Genomic DNA, 25,269 nt, shown 5'->3' on the forward strand with positions numbered 1-25,269 from the left:
TTTGGAGTGCCAATTTCAAATGAGAAAACATGGAGGCATGAAGGCAGTGGGTTGAAATACTTACAGTGCTGAAAGAAAACAACTGCCAGCCAAGAATTTTGTATCTGGTGAGACTCTCTTTTAAAAATGAGGAGGGATTAAGACATTCTCAGAAAAACAAAAGCACAAGCAATGAATAACTGGAAGAAGAAATCAAGAAAAAAATCTATTTGCAAAAGCAACTAAAAGAATCAAATATCTAGGAATAAATCCAATCGATGATGTACCGGATTTGTATGCAGAAAATTACAAAACATTGCTAAAAGTAATCAAAGAAGACCTAAATAAATGGAAGGTCATTCTATGTTGGTGGATTGGAAGAGTAAATATCATCAAGATGTCTATCCTACTCAAAGCAATTTGTAGGTTCAATGCAATCCCAATCAAAATTCCAACAACCTTCTTACCAGAAATGGAAAAGCCAATCATCGAATTTATATGGAAGGGTAAGGAGCTCTGAATACATAAAGCCATCTTGAAAAAGTGAACAAAAAATTAACTAATAGTGAACCCCAATTTAAACCATGAACTATAGTTTATAGTACTTTACAATTATAAAAACGTGCTTTCATCAATCGTAACAAATGTTCCACACCAATGCAATAAAGAGTGGGGAGAAATGGAAATTCCTTCCTAGTTAGTCCTCTCAGTTATGCCTATAAAAATTACATAGGACAAGTGGTTTGGAAAACACTAAAGCTAAAGAAGCATTCCACTTAAAAAATGTCCATTTTTTGTCTCATACTGCAAACTAAAAATTCACCAACAGTGGTATGCACTTATGTTTTTAAGAGATGAGATACAATAGTATTTCCTGAGCTATGAGGTAGTAATACAATAGAAAACAAGGCTACTTAACTAGAAAAGATTAAAAGCACTTAATCAGAAACAGTAATTTTTCTGCATTATATTTATAAGAAGAGAAAATTACAAGTAAAAGTGAGGAAAATGAATCAGGTTGTTCTGATGCACAATGTTCTATATCTTGACACTTCTCTGTGTGTATATGCATATATGTGTGTTTTTCTCAAAGCAGGTGTATTTTTAGTCTGTTTATGTTTAACTATGTGGTATTTAATTTACTCCACAGTAGGAACAGATAGAACAGGCCAAGAATTTTTTTCCCATATGGTATCTGTGAACTTTATCCCATTCATGTAAACATAGAAGATGTTCCAATTTGCTGAGTCACAGATACATACTATGATTTAGTACAGAGTCTGAATGTTTCGTTAGCTAGAAGATTGCTTCTAGCCTGTGATTCATTAGGTCCCCATGGTACCTCCACTTCCTTTACTTTTCTGCAATCACAAATTATATTTTTGCCCTATTTTGATAACCTTTCTAATTGAAGGTCTGCACAGGAAACTTCATTGCTATTTTAAAAATACCCATAAACTATTACTGAGGTAACATAAGTGACAGCCTTACAGTACTGGTGATGAGGATTGAATAGTGCCTTGCACAAGCTGATTCTACTAGGAAGATAAATTGTCAAGTTAAAAAGCATTAGAAGTTGAAATAGGGCTGGTGGAGAGGGGGCAGGAGACAAGGAGAATTCAGTGCATGTTAATTGAGATTGGAGATGGAACAAATATATTCACACATAGAAATCTGTTTCTGTATGAATTTTCATACTACATGATTTTTAGAATAACCCTGAGAAATTGGTTCTGATGTGAAAACATCCTACAATACAATGAATAGCTTATTAGTTTCCTGGTAGATTCATACAGTAAAATTCAAATATGACTTTAAAATGGTAAGTAATAATAGTGTATGCTCAAATGAAGAGATTTTTCTAATACATAACTTCACATAAATAAAATCAGCTATAGAACTATAAAAAAATAAGCTTTTGAACTTGAAAGGATATCATTATACTAGCATCATAATACCAACTCAATCCCACAATTTCCCGTTGTCACAAATCTATACCTACTTAGAATAACTGATGCAGGCCAAACTCTGGAGAAGGAAGTTTAAAGCTTAGGGTATGGAAAGGTTTACAACTCTCTCAGAAAGAAGTTCTTAAAAGACAGAGGATAAAGACTGAGATAATATAACTTAGGAATGCTGGAGTGGACACTGATGGTGGTTAAATGTACAAATATAAAAATATTTTTGCATAAGGGAGAATGAATGTGAAAATTACAAGATGTTGAAAATAGATGGTATACAGGAAAAAGTACAATCAGTGGAAGCTAGTGTCTACAGTCAACAATAACACTGTAAATTGTTTCCACTGAATGTAACAAAGGCATTATGCCAAAACTAAATGTCAACAAGCAGGGAAATGGGGTATGGGTATGAATTCTTTGCAGAAGAAAAGAAATGCCTTTATATAGATTATGGTGGTAAAGGCATGCTTATTGTATGATATGTGAATAAAACTGTTTAAAAATGAACAGAGAGAAACAAGTGTTAGAGAAAATGTGGAAAGAGACTACCTAGTCACTGTTGGTAGGGAAGCTGAGAGGTGCAGCCCCTCTGGAGCACAGTGCGGTGGTTACACAGCAGGCTAGAGGTGGCGTTGCCATATGATCTTGCAACCCTGTTGCTAGGTATAAACTTGAAGGAACTGAGACTGGTGACTCAACTGGACATTTGAACACTCCTGTTTATGGCAGCAGTGTTCACGATTTGCAATGGAGAGAGATAGCCTAAGGGTACTGAGAAATGGAAAGGGGAACTATGGTGTTTACATAAAACGGACTACTGAGCAGGTACTAGAAGGAATGAGGTGAGGCATGCAACTAGGTGAATGAATGCTGAATGAAATGTCAGAAACAAAAAGACAAATATTATCATGCCTATTTCATATGGACTAACTATAATATACAAACTCAGAGAACTGAAATCGAGAACAAGGGTTATCAGGTTGGGGCCTACTGTAACAGTCCTAGATTGTAAGCTCTTATAGCAGTCACATATATTTAGGAGTTGTCACTAATATTTCTAAATTCTGAGATATGGAACTATTTGTATATAACCTGGTCATTCCCTGAAACTTCAAGTACTTATCTGACACCTGAGATTCAGAGTTAGAGCACTGAAACTATGAAAGTCACCATTTCCCCATTCAGCAACTGTTAAAAAAAAGCTGAAAAAGTGATCAAACTTTGTCTAGAGATATGTATGAAGCTGTTCTGGATAGTACTAAGGTAAATCAAAATACTGGGTAAAGAATGATATGGGCCATATTTTCAAGCTTCAACTCAGTGTGAGACCAAAGGGAGAGATGTTTATTTGGTGCAAAATTTATAAGTTGGGTAGTACATTATCTAATTTCACTTGCATAGTCAGTTTACTTGAACACCATAATTACATGGAATCTTGAACAGGGAGTGATATCTTGTGGGTTTGTACGGGTTATGTGATGCCCTGATATATTCCAGAGTAATATGGGCAGAGAATAAGAGTATTTGCAAAGTCCCCTTGGGGGACTGGGGAGAAAGGAGGAAATATTCAACTTCCCTATCTGGGGAATTTCTGCTATTCTCAAAAGCAGTAGGGACAACCAGTTCAACAGACTGAACCTTGGGGCTCATCCCTATGAAGGTTATTCCTGCAAAGAAGAAGATAAGTGTACTTATAATTATGCCTAAAAGTCAACCCCATTTTGTTGCTCAGATGTGGCCTCTCTCTCTAAGCCAACTTAGCAGGTAAACTCACTGCCCTCCCCACTAAGTGGGACATGACTCCCAGGCCAGGCGTGTAAATCTCCCTGGCAATGTGGAACCTGATTCCTGGGGATAAGCTGGGACCTGGCATTATGGGAATCAGAAAGCCTTCTTGATCAAAAGGGGGAAGAGAGAAATGAGACAAAATAAAGTTTCAGTGGCTGAGAGATTTCAGAGTTGAGGTTAACCTGGAGGTTATTCTTAAGCATTATACAGATATTCCTTTTTAGTTTATGGTGTATTGGAGTGGCTAGAGGAAGTACCTGAAACTGTTGAGCTGTGTTCCAGTAGCCTCGATTCTTGCAGAAGACTGTGTAACTATATAGCTTTAACAGTGAGACCGTGTGATTGTAAAAACCTTGTGACTGATGCTCCTTTAATCCAGGATATAGACAGATGAGTAAAAAAATAAGGATAAAAAATAAATAGATAATAGGGGGAGATAAAGGTAAAAGTTGGGTAGAATGAAATACTGTGGGGGTCAATGAGAGGGAGGGTTAAGAGGTATGGGATGTATAAGTTCTTTTTTTTTTTCATTTTATTTCTTTTTCTGGAGTGAAGCAAATATTCTAAAAATGATCATGGTGAAGGATACATAACTACATGATGAAAAAAGAAATCATTAGAGATTTTTCAATCCATTTCTAATCTAATTCATGTTATTAAATAGCCCTGTTATCTTATCAAGTTTAATAACAATAATAACCATTTACACTACAATTACTAAAATTTATAGAAGGGATACTATGCCCTAAGAATGACACTAAATCCTCTATATACATTGTTTATATCTTTACAACCATTTATATCCATTGTGAAGAGTAAATACTTTTAAAAATAAGGAAATCTTGTCTGAAGGTTCACTCTAGAGAAAATACCTGATTTGCATTGTACTGAATCATACATAATTGCCAATATTCTATTTATGACTTCTAACATGTAAAGAGCTTATAAACATTCACTCTCATCCTCACAACAAAAATAAAGCTTAAACCTGAAAATACACAAATCTTAAATTCAACAGTGACTTTAGGTCACAGGGTAAAACCACCCACCCCAAAACTGCAGTGAGAGACAGATGTCAGCAATAATAACCTTTTGTGAGCAGAAATTGCCACTGGAGTCATCACTGGGTAGGATTGTGGGGAAGCCTGAGAGAGAAAACTCCTGGAAACCAGTCTTAGAGAGGGCCTCACACTTTCATGTGTTTAATCTACAGAAGCCCCACAAAGTTATCATCATTGTGGAGATCAGAGAAAATTTTCCTCATACTTGAGCTGGAAAAGGAAAAGTAACCATTTTGAAATGTGCCCAGAGTTTTTTGCTTTCCTTAACTAAGGCCTGCCCTCAAGAAAACTATTTAAATAAAGCCTAGCCAATGTGGATTTTACCAGGGCCTAATCAAAGTGGGAGAAAGGTAATACCAGTCCCCCCTAACTGTCCTGTCTCACATAAGGAGAAGGAAAAAAAAAAAGTAGAAGTATTGGAAAAGGTCATAACACAGGGTCCCAAGCTCATTTAAAAACTGAGACATAATCATAGTATAATACAATGCTTCTCCTCCTCTGACATCTTAGTTCTACATCAATAGGGTTCCTGAATAATAAGAGGTGAGAACAGCTGCAGTGAACTGTAAGGCTTAGATTTTATTTAAGAAGGAATCTTAAAGGAAATCTAAAGACAACAGGGAAGACAAAAACAAGAATACCAGAGGAAATTTGATGCTTGACAACTACAACTACAGCCAACACTAAACAAAGCCTGAATCTGATGACAAAAATAATCTAAATAAATGGAGAAACATCTCATGTTCATGGAGAGTAAGACTTATTATTACTAAAATGTCAATTGTTTCTTGTGTTGTTTATGGATTCAAAACAATGCCAATCAAAATCCAGAAAATTAACCTGTGGATAAGGACAAAATGATTCTAAAGTTTATTTAGAAAGGAAAAAGATCCAGAATAGCCAACACAATACTGATGATGAGCAAAGTCAGAGGACTAATTCTACCTAGCTTATGATTTATTCTAAAGCTACAGTGAGTAGGACAGTGTGGCATTGGCAAAAATAAAAAATAGATAAATAGATCAGTAAAACAGGATAAAGAACCCAGAAATAGACCCACACAAATATAATCAACTGAGCTTTGACAAGAGCACAAATGCAATTCAATGGAGAATGGAGAGATTTTTCAATAAATGGTGCTTAAAAAACTGGGCATCTCTATGCAAAATCAAAATTAAAACACAATTTCCACACCTACTGGTCTGCAGCTCTTCTTATGGTAGCAATTGTGGCACTCCTCTGAGAGAAAGAAATTGTTACACAATTAAACATCTCTTTCTTGGCAAAACAGAAAGTGGGCATGTGTGTGACAGACAAAGGATGTATTAAATAGTTTTATTTGACTAAGGAGATAGCTCATTTTGAAGCAAATTGAGAAGATTTGTTATGTGAATTGGACAAGACTGAAAAAGTATAATTGAGTATTTTATTAATGCTGTTTCTTGTATTTGATTAATGTTGTTTTTTGTACTTTTTTAGAACCTACACTTGTTGCCAAGTCTTCCATCTTACTATGTGAAACCTTGGGATGAAGAAACAGCTATGGCCAAATTAGAGGAGTGAGTTAGAAGCAGCAAGCAGATGACTTGTTCTGCTCTTCTAAACTAGTTCCAGTGGAATATGGAATTAAAAAACTTCAGATTCAGTATGTGGTTGGAGATGATTAAGTTGGAAAAGATATGCTGGAGGAGCTGATAACTGCTTCTGAGGATCATGTGCAGTTCATGGATGCTGCTGTTTTCAACAAGATGTAAGGTCCACCCTGTATCACTGCACTTAAATAAAAGTTTGAAAAACAAAACAGATCAAACAAAAAACCATGAATATAGATAGAACTTACACCTTTCATAAAAACTAACTCAAGATGGATCATGAACCTTCATGTAAAATGTAAAACTATGGAACTTCTAAAAGATAAAACAAAAGAAAATCTAGCTAATCTTGGATTATGGGATGACTTTTTTAGACACAACACCAAGAGCATAATTCTTAAGAGAAAGAATTGGTACATTTGATTTTCCTTTAAAATTTAAAACATCTGCTTTGTAAAAGACATTGTTAAGAGAATGCAAAAACAAGCAACAGACTGGGAGAAAATATTTGCTAAACACACACCCCAAAAAATGACTTTTATCCAAAATATACAATAACTCTTTAACACTCACCAATAAGAAAACAAACTACTCAATTAAAAAGTGGGCCAAAAAAAAGCTGATTATATACCACAGCAAAGAAGATGTACAAATGACAAATTAGTATATGAAAAAATGTTCAATATCATATGTAATTGCAAATTAAAACAATAACATACCACTACACACCTATCAAAATAGTCAAAATCCAAAACACTGACAACACCTAATGCTGGCAAGAATATGAAGCATCAGGAACCCTTGTTTAATTACTATTCGGAAGGCAAAATGGTACAACCACTTTAGAAGGGACTCTGAAAGTTTTTTGCAAAGCTAAACATAGGCTTACTACAAAATTCAGCAATTGTGCTCTTAAGTATTTACCCAAATAAGTTGAAAAAGAATGTCCACACAAATACCTGCACATGAATGCTTATAGGAGCTTTATTCACTGCTATTCCAATAAACTGGAAGTTTTATTCCAATTGCTAAATTAGAAGCACCTAAAATGTCCTTCAATAGATGAATGGATAAACAAACCATGATATATCTATGAAAAAGAGAATTATTTAGGCAACTAAAAAATAAAGAGCTTTCAGTCTGCAGAAAGACATGGAGAAGCCTTAAATGCTTCTCCTAAGAGAAATGCTTCTTTCCTATGAGAAAGAAGTTAATTCGAGAAAGCTACATACTATGCTGACTCCAACTACATGATATTCTGGAACAGGAAAAACTATAGAGACAGGAAAGATCAGTAGTTGCCATGGGTTCAGAAGGGTGAAGCAGAGATGAATAAGGGAAGCACAGAGGATTTTTAGGGCACTGAAACGATTCAACATGATACTACAATGGTGGATACTTGGCATTATGCATTTGTCAAAATCTACAGAACGGTATAACACAAAGGGTGAGAAACAATGTAAACTATGACTTTAGTTAAGAATAATGTGGCAATATCATCTCATCAATTGTAACAAATGTGCCACACAAATGTAGGATGTTAATTATATGAAAAACTGTGGGGTAGGGGAATGGGTATATTGGAACTATACTTTTTACATAATTTTATGTATATCTAAACTTTTTTTTACTACAAAAAGGTTTCAGTAAGCCTAAAACCTAAAAATTAAGTCTATTTAAAATATCACACGATTTAATTATTTTAATCTGTTCTTATAGTAATAAATATAAAATCTTTACATTGACTTCAAACTACATACTTTTATTATTTAACCTATTCTATAATTTACATGCATAATACTAATAAAGAAGAGTTAACTAAGGCCTAAACCATTCACAAACTAACAAATAGAGTCCAGTGCAGGAAGGTGAAATGGAAGGTAGGCCAGGTTGAAGGACTGTGTAAAAATTAAGGGTAGTACATATAAAACTTTAGTCTATAGACCATACTACACTCAAAGCATTCTTTTTCAGGAAGGTTTAAGTGGGACTGAAGGATCTGTTTTACTGGAAATCACTCATAATTTTTGAAATGCCGGTATTCCAAGGAACAAAATTTCATAAACATCAACTTACACTGGTGATTTGTAACCAGGTTTGGACAACAAAATCACCATTATTGTAAAAAAATTGAAATGTATTATGCTGATTTGAAAATATTCTGTACCTCCAGAAAAGCCATGTTTTAATCCTAATTCAATCTTTTGAGAGCAACCGTTTCTTTGAATCCTGAATTGTATGTAGAAGCTTTTGATTACATTTTCTCCACAGAGATGTGACTCGCCCATTTGTGGGTGTGCCTTTGATTAGATGGAGATGTGACTCCAGCCATTTCAGGTGGCTCTGCAATCCTTTAAATGAGAAAACATTGTGGAGAGAGTTAGAAACAACAGAAACAACAGAGCCGACAGAGAGAGAGCCAACAGAAACTTCACAGCTAACAGAGAAAGTGGAGACATGGATGTGTGGAGATGCTTGGAGTCCAGCAGACAAAGTTGTGTGCTTTCCCATGAGATGTTAAGCAAGCCAGAACCTAGAGAAGCCAAGGGAAGCCAAGAGACGAAAGCCAGCCCCAGAGAAACAAAGTGAGGGACCCCACAGGTACAGAGACAGAAAGCAACAGAGTCCAGGAGCTAGGAACCAGAAGATGCCAGCAACATGACTTTCCAACTGACAGCATTGTTCCAGACCCATAGGCCATTCTTGAGTGAAGGTAACCTCTTCTTGGTGCCTTAATTTGGACATTTTCATTTCCTTCGAACTGTCAACTGGTAACTTATTTAAATTCCCCTTTTTAAAAGCTGTTCCAGGGCAGTGCGGCGGTCGCTCAGTGGCAGAACTCTTCTCTACCATGCCACAGACCCGAGTTCAATTCCCAGTTCCTGCCCATGCAAAAAAAAAAAAAAAGAAGCTGTTCCAGATCTGGCATTTTGCATCCCAGCAGCTTGCAAACTAACAAACACATGATCTGAACATTCTGAGAATTTTCAATTGGGTGAGAAAGGTGAGACAATCCCTTGAAAGAGGTAAGTAAAAACACAAAGTCTGACCTTAGCTTAATGAAACCATTTTCTTTACACTATAGTACATAAGAGTTTTATTTTCTCCTTCAAAACAAACATCCTTAAGCTAGTATAAAATTGTTTCACAATGCTAACATTGCTGAAAGAACATGTGCGTGCTTGTTTACACTTTTGGGTGCTCTTATTTATTAAAATCAATAAAGGGCACATGGGTGGTAGGGGTAGAAAGTTTGTCTTACATGCGGGAGACCCAGGTTTGATTCCTGGATCATGCACCCCCTAAAAAAAAATCCATAAATAGACCCAGTTGATTAAAATCAATTAAGTCATTCAGAACAAAGTCTGATGAATAGGGTGGCTGAATATATTTTTATTCAATCATTTGTACCGAGATATTTAGCAGTGGTTCTTACCTTGGAGTTCACATCAGAGCCACCTCCTTGGCTTTGAAAAAACAATAACAAACATTTAAAAAAAAAAATCCAGACTCTACTCAACATCTGTTGGATAAGACATTCTAGGAGTAAGTTCCCTGATGAAAAGAATCCCAGGTGACTCTAATGAGGATCTCTCAGTAATGTAAGTCTCTGTGTTTTTCCATTTGTGTATGACCTGGCCTCCTTCGCTGAGATTCCTGAAGACATCTATTCCTGGGAGTACCACATTTAGTGCTTAAAAATGTCTGGTGAAAATCAAATGGAATGATACAGATTTTGTATAAGTGTGACTGGAGTAGTTTATAGGAATAACTCAAGATAGATATTTATATTTACATAATGCCATCTTCTTAATTTTAATGCATTTTGATAGTGAAGTGATAGACTGCAATTATGGAAATAAATAAGATTTTTAATCATCAGGTTGGAAGTTGGGAAGGAAGATGAGACTATTATCAACAATATGTAGTATAAACCCATAATATTGAACAGTTTTTGATTAAATCAATGAAACTGGCCTGGTGGAAACCAGAGCAGGAGCCCAGTCTACTGGGAGAAGCAACAACTGAGTTCAGGTTTCTTGATCAAGTTCAGGCCTATATTCTCAAACATTCCAATTCTGATCTTTTAGGATAAGCCAGATATTGTAAAGTTTTAGGTAACCAATGTCCTAATATTAAAATGTTGGCAAAAATATATTTTAATAAACATTATAGCATACTATCAAGATGGTGGAGTGAGACACTCCAGGGTTCTATCCCCTAAGAGAAAAAACAAGAACAGGCAGAACCAGCTTTCTCAAGCTCTGGAAAACAGTTAAAGAGTTGCAGTAACAGGGTGAAGGCAGCATCAAGAAAATCACGAATTAAAAATGGTAAGATTTTGTGGTGGCTTTGGTGGATGCTCCATCATACTGTCACTGGCTCAGTGCAAAGCTGGCCCACAATATCAGTGTGGGTCACTCACCTTGATTCCAGAGGGACCAGAGTAACCTTGTGACAGGATGTGGGGTAGAAGTATGAAAAACTAAATCAGTACACTTGTCACAGAATTGCCATCCCAGAAATTGGCCTGTGCATGGAGGCTGCTGGTAGGGTAAGTGAAGGACTTCAGAAGAGCAGTCAAGTTGTGGCTATCTATGGCAAAAGAGTCTGATGTGGAAACCTGCAGTGTAGCATCTGTTATGGGGAACATAAACTGTATCCTGGGAGAAGGGAGTATTTCGGATCTAATAGACTAGAGGAATTCCTAAAGAAACATGAGCAAGCCCAGGGTAAGCTACATGTGCAGAAAAGACCCTATATTTTTGCCATGTGCTATGTCTGAGAGGCACTATTAAGCAGCCTAAATTCTGAAAGAGATCACTCAAACAGGCCAAACTGTAAAGACTGAGAAAAATGTTTCCCCTTTTTCCTTCTGTTTTTTTTTTTTCATTGCTGTTATTGTTAGCTGCTAGAATTCAAGTACACCTTTGTCATGACACCAGCTAGAAAAACGCTTAAGGAAAGGATGTCTCTGTCTAAATTTCAGGGAAAAAACATTAAAATATGAAAATAGCTAGGTTGTAACAAAAGATTACAAATGAAGCAAAGAAACATGAAAAGATGACCCATGCAAAGAAATAGGATAAAGAGGTAGAATGCATGAATAAGGAAGACCAGAAATTGGAAATAAAAGACAAAGACTTTAAAAAATGGTCCCAAAACACTCAAAGAACTAAAGGAAGACAAGGAAGAATAAATAAAGGAACTGAGGAAAATGACAGCGAAGAGAATATTGATAAAAATAAATTATGTAAAAGAAATACACAGAACTAAAGACCAAAGAAACAGAAATTTAAAATTCACTGGAGGGATCAATAGTATATTGGAGCCAGCAGAAAAATTACTGAACTTGAAGACAAGATGATTAAAACACCTAAGTCTCAGGAGCAGAAAGACAAAAGAATGAAGAAAAGTGAATAGAAACATGTGGGATACTATCAATCATACAAACTATGAATGCTGGTAGTCAGAGAAGGAGAAGAAACCGATGAAGGGGAAGGAAGAGTATTCAAAGAAATAGTGGACAAAAATTTTCCATATTCGACAAAAGACATCATTAATCACATCCAAGAAACTTATCAAACTCAAAACAGGACAAACAAACCAAACCAAGACTTATTATATCTAACTGTCAAATGCTTCTGGAAAGGTGAAAATTCTGAAAGCCACAAGAGGAAGGCAATGTGCAATGTATAGAAAAGCCTCAATAAGATTTAAGTGCCAACTTCCCACTGGAAACCGTAGAAGAAAGAAGACAGTGAGATAACATATTTAAACTGCAGAAAGTAAAAAGTTAAACCAAGAATTCCATACACAGCAAAACTGTCATTCAAAAATGACGGTGACAAATTGATTTATGCATTCAATGCAATATCAACAAAAATCCTAACAACTTACTTTGTAGAAATGAAAAACCAGTAACCAAATTGTTTAGCTATTCAGGGTGTCCTGAATAGTTAAAAATATCTTGAGAAAGAGGAGTGAAATGGGAGGTCTCACACTACCTGACTTTAAAGCATAGTACAAAGCTATAGTGCTCAAAACAGCATGGTACTGGCATAAAGGCAGATATATTGATTAATGGAATTTAACTAAGTGTGGATCAAAAACCTAAATATTAGATCTAGGACCATAAAACCTTTAAAAGAAAATGTAGGGAAATTTCTTACAAATTTTGTGATAGGAGGTAGTTTCCTACACCTTATATCCAATGCATGAGGAATGAAAAAAAAAATAAAAATAAACAGATAAATGAGATCTCCACAAAATTAAATACTTTTGTGCATCAAATGACTTTGTCAGTTAAGTTAAAAAGGCAACTTATGTAACGGGAGACAATATTTGGAAGCCACATAACAGATGAGGGTTTAGTATCTAGAATATATAAAAAAACTCTACAACTCAACAATAAAAAGACAAATAACGCAATTTAAAAATGGGCAAAAGACATGGATAAACACTTTTCAGAAGAGGAAATACAAATGGCTCAAAAACATGAAAAGATGTTCAACCTCACTGGCTATCAGAGAAATGTAAATCAAAACCACAATGAGATATCATTTCATACCTATTAGAATGGTCATTATAAAAAAAACAACAACAGAAAACTAGAAGTGCTGGAGACTATGTGTAGAAAGAGGCACACTTATTCACTGTTGATGGGGAGTGTAGAATGATGCAACTGCTCTGGAAAAGAGTGTGGCGGTTCCTCAGGAAGCTAAGTATAGAACTGCCATATGATCCAGTAATCCCATTGCTAGGCACATATTTGGAGGACCTAAAGGCAATGACACAGACAGACATTTACACACCCATGTTTATAGCAAAATTAGTCATGATTGCCAAGAGATGGAAGCAGCCCAAATATCAATCAAAAGACAAGTGGCTACACCAGCTGTGGTATATACATATAATGAAACATTATGTAGCTGTAAAATAGAATAAAATCATGAAGCATGTAACAGCGTGGATGAACCTTGAGGACCATTATGCTGAGTGAAATTAGCCGGAAATAAAAGGAAAAATACCATATGATCTCACTAACATGAACTAACATTAATGAGTGAATACTGAGAGTTAAATTTGGGAAACAGGTTATCAGGAGATAAAAAGATGATAGAGATAGGGCATTTGATGCTGAAGGAGTACAGAAGGTCAACAACACTGGTTGTAAAGATACAGAATAGACAGCACAATATTATCTGATCGAAGTACAATATTGTAAGTACAATGAATGAAGCTGAGTGTGAGTGTGGTTGAAGGAGGACGGGGACATTATGACACCAGAAGGGAAGGTAGAGGATAAAGACTGGGACAAAATAACTTAGCAATGATCAGAGTGGACAATCATGGTGAATAAATGTACAAATACAAAAATGTTTTTGCATGAGGGTGAACAAATGAATATTAATATCACAAGGTGTTGAAAACTGGATGGTATAAAGAGGGCAAGGAATACAGTCAATGCAAATTCGGAACGATAGTTAACAGTAACATTATAGTATGCTTCCATTGAATGTAAAAAAGGCAATATGCTAAAGCTAAGTGTCAATAAACAGGATATGAGGGAGTGGTGATTCTTTGCAGAGCAAATGGAAATGTCCTCATATAGATTGTGGTGCTAAAGTCATGGCTATGTAATTATACCAGGAACCACTGACTTTTTTACTTAATTTGCATTGTATGATGTGTGAAAAACTTTAAAAATGGACAGAGAGACATAAGTACTGGAGAAAATGTGCAGACAGAGATGTACCTATTCAACTGTTGGTACAGAAGTAGAGTGGTGCAGCCCCTTGTAGGGCAGTATGGTGGCTCCACAGGAGGCTGAGGGTGTGTGCTGGTTTGAAAGGATTTATATACCCTAGAAAAGATGTTTTAATCCTAATCAGTCTTGTGGTAGCAATGGTTTCTTCTAATCCCTATTCAGTACTAGAGGCTAGAAACATGATTATCTCCACAGAGATCTGACTCAATTAATTGTAGATATTAAACTTGATTCACGGAGACATGTCTCCACCCATTCTACATGAGTCTTGATTAGTTTACCGGAATCCTGTAAAAGAGGAGACATTTTGGAGGGAGTTCCTTTTTTGAGACTGAGAAGAGAGCCGCAGAACCATGTCAGAAGGATGAGAGAACCACAAAGTCCATCAGCCAGTAACCTTCGGAGATGAAGGAGAACGCCCTCAGGGGAGCTCCATGAAGCAAGAGGCCTGGAGAAGAAGTTAGTAGACATTGCCATGTTCGCCATGTGCCTTCCCAGTTAAGAGAGAAATGCTGAATGTCAATGACCTTCTGAAACCAAGGTATCTTTCCCTGGATGTCTTAGCTTGGACATTTTTATAGACTTGCTTTAACTGGGATATTTTCTTGGCCTTAGAACTGTAAACTAGCAACTTATTAAACTCCTATTTTTAAAAGCCATTCTGTTTCAAGTATATTTCATTCCGCCAACTAGCAAATTAGAACAGGGTAGGAATGCCATATGAATGTGAAGCCCCATAGTTAGATGTAAACTTGGAGGAACTGAGAGCAGGGACACAAATGGAAATGAAGGGATAGTTGCACACTGGTGTTTATGGTGGCAGTGTTCATAAATGGAATGGATTGAGGTGGCCTAAGGGTACATCAGCTGGGGAATGGAAGGGGGAACTGTGGTGTATACATACAATGGACTATTGAGCAGCTACAAGAAAGAATGAAGTTGTGGGGCATACAACTAAGGGGAATGAAACTGGAGGACAGTGTGTTGAGTAACATATGCGAGAAATGAAAAGAGAAATATTATAACATCTCACTAACATGGACTAACTATAATGTGCAAACTCTGAGAACTGAATTTCAGAGCATAGGTTATTAGGTGAAGGTCTATTGTAAAGGTTCCCAGACTATGAGCTTTTACAGAAGTCACATCTATTCCGGAGTTGTAACTGTTACTTCCAAATTCTATGATGCTGAGAATTTTGTGGATAACCTGGTCATTCCCTAGAATTTCGGGTATTAGTGTGACACCTGAGACTGAGAGCTAGAGTACTAAGCTATGAAAGTCAGCATTACACCATACAACAACTGTTAAAAATGCCAAAAAAGTGATGAGAATTCAATTAGAGATATGAATGAAGCTGACCCAGGTAGAACTAAAGTAAATCAGACTAAAGGATAAAGGATAACATTGACTGTATATTAAAACTTGAATTTCTGTGTGAAACCAAAAGAAGAGATGTTTATGGTAAAAAATTTACATTTTAGGTAGCACACTATCTAATTTAACTTATATTATTCAAACACCATAATTACATGGAACTTGAATAGGCAGTGAGATCTTGTTGGTTTGTGCACGTTGGTGTGATGCCTGAACACATCCCAGAGTAAGCAGGGCAGAAGCTTAAAATATATTTGCAAAATTCCTGTGAGGCATGGGGGGGAAAGATGGAAATATTAAACTTCCCCACCTGGGAACACTTGATTTATTCGCAAGCATTGGGGACTGCCAATTTGATGGGCTATTCCCTTGATCTTGGGGCTTGCCCTTATGAAACTTATTCTAGCAAAAGAGAAGCTAAGCCTACTTATGATTATGTCTAAGAGTCACCCACTGAGAAACTCTTTTCTTGTTCAGATGTGGCCTCTCTCTCTATGCCAACTTGGTAGGTGAACTCACTGCCCTTGCCGCTGTGTGGGACAGGACTCCGAGGGATATGAATCTCCCTGCAATATGGAACATGACCCCGAGGATGAGCCTGGTTCTGGCATCATGGAATTGAGAAAGCCTCCTTGACCAAAAGGGGGAAGAGAAATGAAATAAAGTTTCAGTGGCTGGGAGATTTCAAATAGAGTCAAGAGGTCATTCTGGAGGTTATTCTTATATAGTATACAGATATCCCTTCTTAATTTGGGGGGTACTGGACTAGCTGGAGGGAAATACCTGAAATTGCTGAATTATAATACAATAGCCTTGACACTTGAAGATGACTGAATAACTATAGAACTTTTAAGGTGTGACCACGTGACAGTGAAAACCTGGTGACTGAGAGTTCCTTTATCCAGTGTTAGGACAGATAAGCAAGGGCAAAAGAAAAAAAAAGACAATAAATAAACAATGGGGGGGGTAGAGGATGTTTTTGTGTTCTTTCTTACTTTTATTTTCATTTATTCTTATTTTTGTTTTTTGGAGTGATGAATATGTTCAGTAATCAACTATGATGACAAACGCACAGATATATGATGATACCATGAACCACTGATTGTACAATTTGGAAGATTATATGGCATATGACTACATAATTTATGTCTATAAAATTGCATTAAAAAATCAGGGTTAGATTAAGACATCGCCAGACAAAGAAAAGCTAGGGGAGTTCGTCACCACTAGATTAGCCACAAAAGAAATGTTGAAGGGAGTCCTTTCAGTTGAAAGGACAGGACAATGGACAACAGAGTGAACCTGATGAGGAAATAAAAATCTCAGGTAAAACTAACAACATGGGTAAGTATAATTGCTGGTATTATAGTATTTTTGGTATGTACCATCATTTTTCTTTCCTATAGGACCTAAAATGAATACAAATGAAAGTAATGCTCCATGAGTGGTTTGAAATTTGTCATGTATATGTCATTTGTGACAAGAACTACATAAAAGTGGAAAGTGGATGAGGAAGAACGACAGTTTGTGTATGCTACCGAAGTTAAGCTGCTATCAAAACAAACGAGACCATGATAGATTAAGGATGTTAAATTTAAGCATCATGGTAACCATAAAGATACTCTCAGGAAAATATGCACAGAAGAAAATGAGAATGGATTTTAAAAGGTTTACCTCAAGGAACAACTCAAGATAAAAACAGGCAGTAATAGAAAATTTAAGGAACAAAAAAATGCATAAGATTTATAAAATGCAAAGAACAAAATGGCAGCAGTAAATTTTGCATTATCAACCATTACTTTAAATATATGGTTTGATAGTTCAGTCAAAAGGCAGAAACTGGGAGAATGGATAAGAAAGCATGATCCAACTATATATATATATGTTGTTTATGAGAGACTAACCTTAAATTCAAATACACAAGTAGACTGAAAATGAAAGGATGAATAAAAACATTCCATGCAACTTCTAATCAAAAGAGAGCAAGGATGGCTATACTAATATTAGACAAAATAGATATGAAGACTCAAATGGACAAAAGGTACAAAGAGGAATGCTATATATTGATAAACGTGTCAATTCCTCATGAACATATAATGATTATAAACATAAATGCACCTAACAATAGACGCCCAAAATCTATGAAGCAAACATTGACAGATTTGAAGGGAGAAATAGACAGGTCTACATTAATAGAAGACATCAATATACCACTTTCAGTAATGGGTAGAACACCCAAATAGACATTCATAAGGAGACAGAGGACTTGAACAATATACCAACTAGATGTAGCAAATATAGAACATTTCATTCAACAACAGCAGAATACACATTCTTCTCAAATACACTCAGATCATTCTCTACATACAATAGACCAACTGTTAAATCTTAAACCAAGTCTTAATAAATTTAAAAAGAGTGAAATCATAAAAAATATCTAATCTAACAACAGTGGAATGAAGTTACAAAACAATGAATAAGAGAACTGGAAAATTAACAAATACGTGGCACTTAAACAATACACTCTTAAGCAACAAAAAGCTAAAAGAAGAAATCACAAGGGACCCTAATAAGTATCTTGAGACAAATGAAAATGAAAACACAATGTAATGAAGCAAAGGCAACAAAGGCAGTGCTCACAGTAAGCTCTAAGTGCCTATATTAAAAAAAAAAAAAAACACCTCAGATCATCACCTTAACCTCACATATGAAGAAACTATAAAAAGAAGAGCAAATGAAACATAAAGTGAGAAGGAAAGAAGGAATTAATGAAGAATAGAGCAGAGATATAGAATAGGAAAACAATAGAGAGAATCAATGAGACCAAAACTTGGTCTTTGGAAAGGCCAATAAAACTGTCAAAAGGAAACAAAGAGGAAGGATAAAACTGAAAATCAGAAATTAAAAGAATGGGCATTAATACCAATCTTATAGAAAAAAAAGGATTATAAGAGGATGGCATGAACAACTGTATGACAAAAAATTACACAACACAGATGAAACAGACAAATTACTAACCTCCCCCAAGTTACTTAAACTAAAAAAAAAAAATGAGGAAAAAAAGAAAAATCAAACCAATACAAATAAAGAGATTAAGTCAGTAATCAAAGACTTCTCAACAAAGAAAAGTCTAGGACCAGATGGCTCACTGGTGAATTTTACCATTCAAAGAAGAATGAATACCAGTCTATCTCAAACTCTTCAAAAAACTGAAGAGGAGAAAAAAATGTTAATTCATACCATGAGACCAAGGCCATCTAAATACCAAAGACAAAAACAGATATAACAAAAGAAAATTACAAACCAATATACCTTAGGAATGCAGATGCAAAAATTCTCAACAAAGTACTAGCAAACCAAATTCAACAAGACTTAAAAAGGATATCGCACCATGATAAAGTGAAATTTACTCTAGGAATGGTTCAATATCAAAAGGATGGACAACATAAGAAAATCAATGTAATGTACCACATTAATATAATTAAACAAAACCCCACATGATTACTATGATTAATGCAGAAAATGTCTCTGAAAAAAATCTAGCACTCTTTTTTAATGAATACACAGAGAAAAACAGGAATGGAAAGGAACTTCTTCGATATTATATATCAAGGGCATATATGAAAATCTCACAGTGAACAACATACTAAATCATGAAAGACTAGAGCTTTCACCCTGGGATTAGGTACAAGACTAGGATAACTGCTACCACCACTGCTAATTAACACTGAACTGGAAGTACAAGCCAAAGCAATAAGAAAAGAAAAAGAAATAAAAGGCATCCATTCTGGAAAAGATGAACTAAAACTATCACTACTAAAAGATGACACGTTCCCATATAGAGAAAGTCACAAAGAATCTACAGGAAAGCTACTAGAGCGAATTAATCCTATGCACAAGATCAAAACACAAAACCACTGATATTTCAATATATCAGCAAGGAAAAATCTGCAAAGGAAATCAAGAAAACAATTATATTTGCAACAGCAATTAAAGAATAAAATATTGAAGAATAAAGTTAACCAAGGATGTAAGGAACTTGTACATTAAAGAGTGAAAATCATTACTAACATAAGTTAACAAAGACCTAAATGTAAAAATATTACATACTCATGGACTGGAAGACTTAATATCATTAAAATGTCAATACTACCCAAAGCTATATATAGATAAAGAAATTCAAATCAAATTTACAACAACCTTCTTTGCAAAAATTGACATGCTAATCATTAAATTTATATAAAAGTGTAAGGGACCCCAAATAGCCAAAGCTATCTTGAAAAGGAACAACGTTGGAGAACTCACAAATCTGGATTTAAAAACTCTTTACTATGCTGGAATAATCAACACAGCATGGTATTGGCACAAGAAGAACCATAAAGACCAATGGATTAGAACTGTGAATGCAGAAATAAACCCACACATATGGCAAACTGATTTTTGACTAGTTTTACAAGTTAAATCAATAGAGAAAGAATCGTCTCTTCAACAAATGGTGCTGGGAAACCTGTACATCCACATACAAAAGAATGAAAGTGGACCTCTATCACATACCACATATAAAAATTAACCCAAAATGGATTAACAACCTAAATATGAGATAAAAACTATACAACTCTTAGAAGAAAATATAGGGAAATATCTTCAGAACCTGGGGTAAACAGGAATTCTTAGAACTTTACACAAAAAGCACAAGCATTAAAAGAAATAATAGAAAAACAGGACTTAAAAACTTCTATGCATCCAAGGACATTATTAACAAAATGAAAAGAGCCTATGGAATGAGAAAAAAACATTTGGAAGTCATGTATCTGATAAGGTTTTAGCATACCAAATATATTAAGAATACCTACAATCCAACAACAAAGAGACAAAACGCCCAATTAAAATATGGACAAAGAACTTGAATAGATATTTACACAAAGAAGAATACAAATGGCTGATAAACGTATGAAAAGATGCTGAAAATCATTAGTCTTTTGGCAAGGCAAATCAAAACCACAATGAGATATCACTTCAGACTCATTTCAAAAAAAAAAGAAGGAAAATACCAAGTAATGGCAATGAAGCAGACAAATAGGAACCTTAGTACATTTGGGGAATGTAAAATGGTACACCTGCTGTAGAAAACAACTCTATATAAATCAAATATAGAACTACAACATGACCTGATAATCCTACTTCTAAGTAAAAATCCAAAAGAACTGTAATCAGGGACTCTGATAGATATGTGTACAGTGGAGCTCATAGCAGCATTATTTATAATATTCCAAAGGTGGAAGCAACAAAAATATCCATCAGCAGATGAAAATAAATAAAATGTAGCATATATAAAAATATATACACAATGGTATTGCATTAGGGTTCTCCAGAGAAACAGAATCAACAGGGAACACTTGCAAACATAAAATCCACAAAAGTGTCCCACGCGACTGTGGGAATGCACAGTACAAAATCCGCAGGGCCGGCCATGAAGCCGACGACCCTGAGGGAGGGTATGGACGAACCCCACAAGAGAGGGTCACCAGACGAAACAGGAAGAGCCTGTCTCTTCAGAATCCTCTTTAAAAGGCACTCAGTGATTAGATTAAGCATCACTCATTGCAGAAGACACTCCCCTTTGGCTGATTACAAATGGAATCAGCTGTGGATGCAGCTGACATGATCATTATTTAATTCTATGAAATGTCCTCATCGCAACAGACAAGCCAGCACTTGCCCAACCAGACAAACAGGTACCACCACTTGGCCAAGTTGACACATGAACCTGACCATGACAGGTATATACTTCAGTATTAAATACAACCAAATTCTGATACATGCTGCTACATGGTTCAAATGTGAAGACATCACGTTGAGTGAAATGAGTTAGATACCAAGGGACAGATATTGTATGATTCCAGTTATATGATACAGCTAAAATATGCAAACTCATAGAGACAGAAAGTAGAATACTGGTTACCTGGGCAAGTAAAGGGGGGATGGGAATTTAATGCATAATGAATTAGTGTTTCTATTTGAGGTTATGGAAAAGTGCTGGTCATGGATGGTAGGTGAGGTCAGCACAGCACCATAAATGTGATTAAGCCCACTGAACTATCTGCTTGGGAAAGTCTGAGGAAATATGTTGTACATATGTTTCCACAGTTTAAAAAGAGAGACTCTGAAGAGATAATGATGATCAACACGATAAAAGATCTTGGAATGGGTCTAAAATGGAGTATCAAATAACAAAAAGGACATTTCTGTAGCATGTGAAAATACTGGAATATAGACTGTGAAGTCTATAACAACGTTAAATATCTTGATAACTATACTTAATGTGGTTACATCAGTGAATACACTTATTTTTAGACAATGTGTTTTAGGACTAAATGTTCAAGGAACATGTTCAACTACTAAATACTTAGTTCAAGTACTAAGTGTTCAACCTACTCTCAAATATTTAGAAAATAGATAGCAGATAGACAAATAGATGGACAGATGAATGGATACATGAACAGATGGGCAGATGGATGGATGAGGAGGGTATTAGATGTATAGATGGACGGTTAGAAGAACAAATAGAATTATATGGCAAATGTGGCAAAATGTTAAATGTTAATAGATTTGAGTATGTGAGAAGCAGGTATGCTGGAATTCCCTGTATGAGTTATGTATGATTTTTGCAACTGTCCTATGAGACTGAAAGTATTTCAAAATAAAAATTAAATAAATAAATAAAGCAACTGAAATAAAACATGTTTCAATGTCATATTTACGGGTCACTTCTGATGCTTGCTTACTTTAATTCAACCCAATAAATGTGTTGAATCCCATAAAAGAACTGGCATATATTTATAAAGTTTTTCTATTCATTTTTTTAAATTAGAGAAGTGAAAATAATTGTAAAAAATACAACATTCCCTATCCCCCAACCGCCATTATTAACACTTTCTATTAGTGTCATAACTTCGTTATAACTGATGAAAGAATATCATAATTGTACTATTAACTATAGCCCATAGTTTATATTAGAGAGTATTTTTCCCTGTATACCATCCTGTTTTTAGCACAGTGTGTTAGTGTGATACATTTGTAATAATTTAGGACAGAACATTTTATTTTTATTTTTATTTTTTAAAAATTTTTTACATGGGCAGGCACCGGGAATTGAACCCGGGTCCTCTGGCATGGCAGACAAGCATTCTTGCCTGCTGAGCCACCATGGCCCGCCCTGGACAGAACATTTTTATAACTGTAGTATTAACATTCCATTGTTTACAATACAGTTCACTGTGCTGTACAGTCCTATGTATTCTTAATGTATCTTTATTCTAATAACATATATTTGATCTAAAATTTCCCCTTTTAACCACATTTGCATATATAACTCAATGCTGTAATTATACTCACGATGTTGTGATACCACCACCATCATTCATTTCCAAAAGTTTACAATCAACTCAAATAGAAATTCTGTACAAATTGTGCATTAACTCCCCATTCCCTCACCATCCCCTGGTGACCTATATACTAGATTGTAAATCTATGAGTTTACTTATTCTAATTAGTTCTTATCAATGAGATCATAGAATATTTATTCTTTTGTATCTGGCTCATCTCACTTAACATGATATCTTTAAGGTCCATCCATGTTATCACATGTATCAGGAATTCATTCCTTTTTATGGGTGAATAAAATTCCATATTGCGTGTGTATGTGTGTGTGTTTGGTGATATACACCACCTTCTATTTATCCATTCATCAGCTGATGGACACTTGAGTAGCTTCCAAATTTTGGTAATTGTGAATAATGCCACAATAAACATCGGTGTGCAAATAAATGGTCGAGTTCATGCTTTTGTTCTTTTGGGAATATACCGAAAATGGTAATTCTACATTTATGAGGAACTGTGAAGCTGCCTTGCCCATTTTACATTCCCACTGAAAATGGATGGGTGTTCCTTTTTCTCCACATCCTTTCTAATATTTATAATTTTGTTTTTAAAATAATAGCCTTTTCAGTGCGTGTGAAATAGTATCTCATTGTGGTTTTGATTGGCCTTTTCTAATGGGAAAGATGCTGGGCAACTTTTCATGTGGATTTAGCCTTCTGAATGTCCTGTTTAGAGAAATGTCTATTCAGCCCTTTTGCTCATTTTTTACTTAGGTTGCTGTCTTTTTATTGTTGAGTTGTAGGATTTCTTTACATATTCTGGATAGTAAACCCTTATAGAATATGTAGTTTCCAAATATTATCTCTTGTTGAGTTGATTGTGTTTTTACTTTCATAATGAAGTCCTTTCATGTGCACAAATTTGTAATTTTGACAAAATTCCATTCATCTATTTTTTCTTTTGTTGCTTGCACTTTGGGTGTAAACTCCAAGAAATCATTGCATACCACAAGATCTTGAAGATGCTTCCCTATAGTCTTGGTTCTTATATTTAGGTTTTTGATTCATTTTTAGTTTATTTTTTATATGGTATGAGATAGGAGTCCTGATTCATTCTTTTACAAATGGAGACCCAGGTCTCTGGTATCATTTGTTGAAGAGATTATTCTTTAATAATTGAGTGGACTTAGCAGCCTTGTCAAAGATTACCTGGCCATAAAAGTGAGGGTCTGTTTCTGAACTCTCAATTCTATTCCACTGGTCTATTTATCTGTCCTTGTGCTAGTACCAGGTTGTTTTGACCACTGTAGCTTTGTAATAAAGTTTGAAAATGAGGAAGCGTGAGTCCCCCGATTTTGTTCTTTTTCAAGCCAGTTTAGCTATTCAAAACCCTTTACCCTTCCAAATAAATCTGATCGCTGGATTTTCCATTTCTATAAAGTAGGCTGTTGGAATTCTGATTGGGATAACATCGAACCTGTAGAATTAGTTTGGGTAGAATTGACTTCTTAACAATATTTAGTATTCCAATCCATTTATTTAGATCTTCTTTGATTTCTTTTAGCAAATTTTTGTAGTTTTCTGTATAAGTCCTTTACATCTTTGGTTAAATATATTTGATTTTTTTAGTTGGTGTTTTAGTTTGCTAAAGTTGCTGGAATGCAATATACTAGAAATAGAACAGCTTTTACAAAGGGAATTTATTAAGTTGCAAGTTTATAGTTCAAAGACCATAGAAATGTCCAAATTAAGGCATCCAGAAAAAGATACCTTAACTCCAAAGAAAGTATCAAAGACTTGGGGTTACTCTCTCAGCTGGGAAGACATAGTGATGTCTGATAGTTTTCTCTCCTAATTTCATAAGGCTTCCCCAGGAACGTTTTCCTTCTGCATCTCCAAAGGTCTCTGGCTGTGTGGGTTCTGTTGGCACTAAAGCTTTTTTACCAAAATGGTTCCTCTTAAAGGGCTGCCATGAGCAACCCTGAATGGGTGGGTCACATCTCCATGGAAACAATAAAAAAAAGATCCTACCCAGCAATATACTGACTGAGGATTAAAGAACACAGCTTTTCTGGGGTACACAATAGCTTCAAACCAGCATAGCTGGGATTGTAAGTGGAGTTTTATTCTTGATTTTCACCTTAGATTGCTCATTACTAACATATAGAAACATACAGATTTTTGCATGTTGATCCTGTACCCAGCCACTTCATTGAATTCATTTATTGGCTCCAGTAGCTTTTTTGTAGTTTCAGGACTTTCTGCATATAAGATCATGTCATTTGCAAATAGTGAAAGTTTTACTTTTTCCTTTGCAATTTGGATGACTTTTATTTATTTATTTACTTATTTTTGCCTAAC

At 35.3% G+C, this 25,269-nt stretch overlaps 1 protein-coding gene and 1 non-coding gene across 7 annotated transcripts in view; one reads left to right on the forward strand and one right to left on the reverse strand.

Moving 5' to 3' along the window:
- The window catches only part of SUPT3H (SPT3 homolog, SAGA and STAGA complex component), a 654,143-nt gene that overhangs the window by 287,251 nt on the left and 341,623 nt on the right, over positions 1 to 25,269 (reverse strand). The gene's annotated exons all lie outside the window — the stretch shown is intronic.
- LOC143685440 (small nucleolar RNA SNORA41) lies at positions 5,976 to 6,108 on the forward strand. Its single transcript, XR_013176664.1, has one exon. It is a non-coding gene; the product is annotated as a small nucleolar RNA SNORA41 (small nucleolar RNA).

Source organism: Tamandua tetradactyla, chromosome 5, assembly GCF_023851605.1.
Source record: "Tamandua tetradactyla isolate mTamTet1 chromosome 5, mTamTet1.pri, whole genome shotgun sequence".
In the NCBI taxonomy this organism is placed as follows: domain Eukaryota; kingdom Metazoa; phylum Chordata; class Mammalia; order Pilosa; family Myrmecophagidae; genus Tamandua; species Tamandua tetradactyla.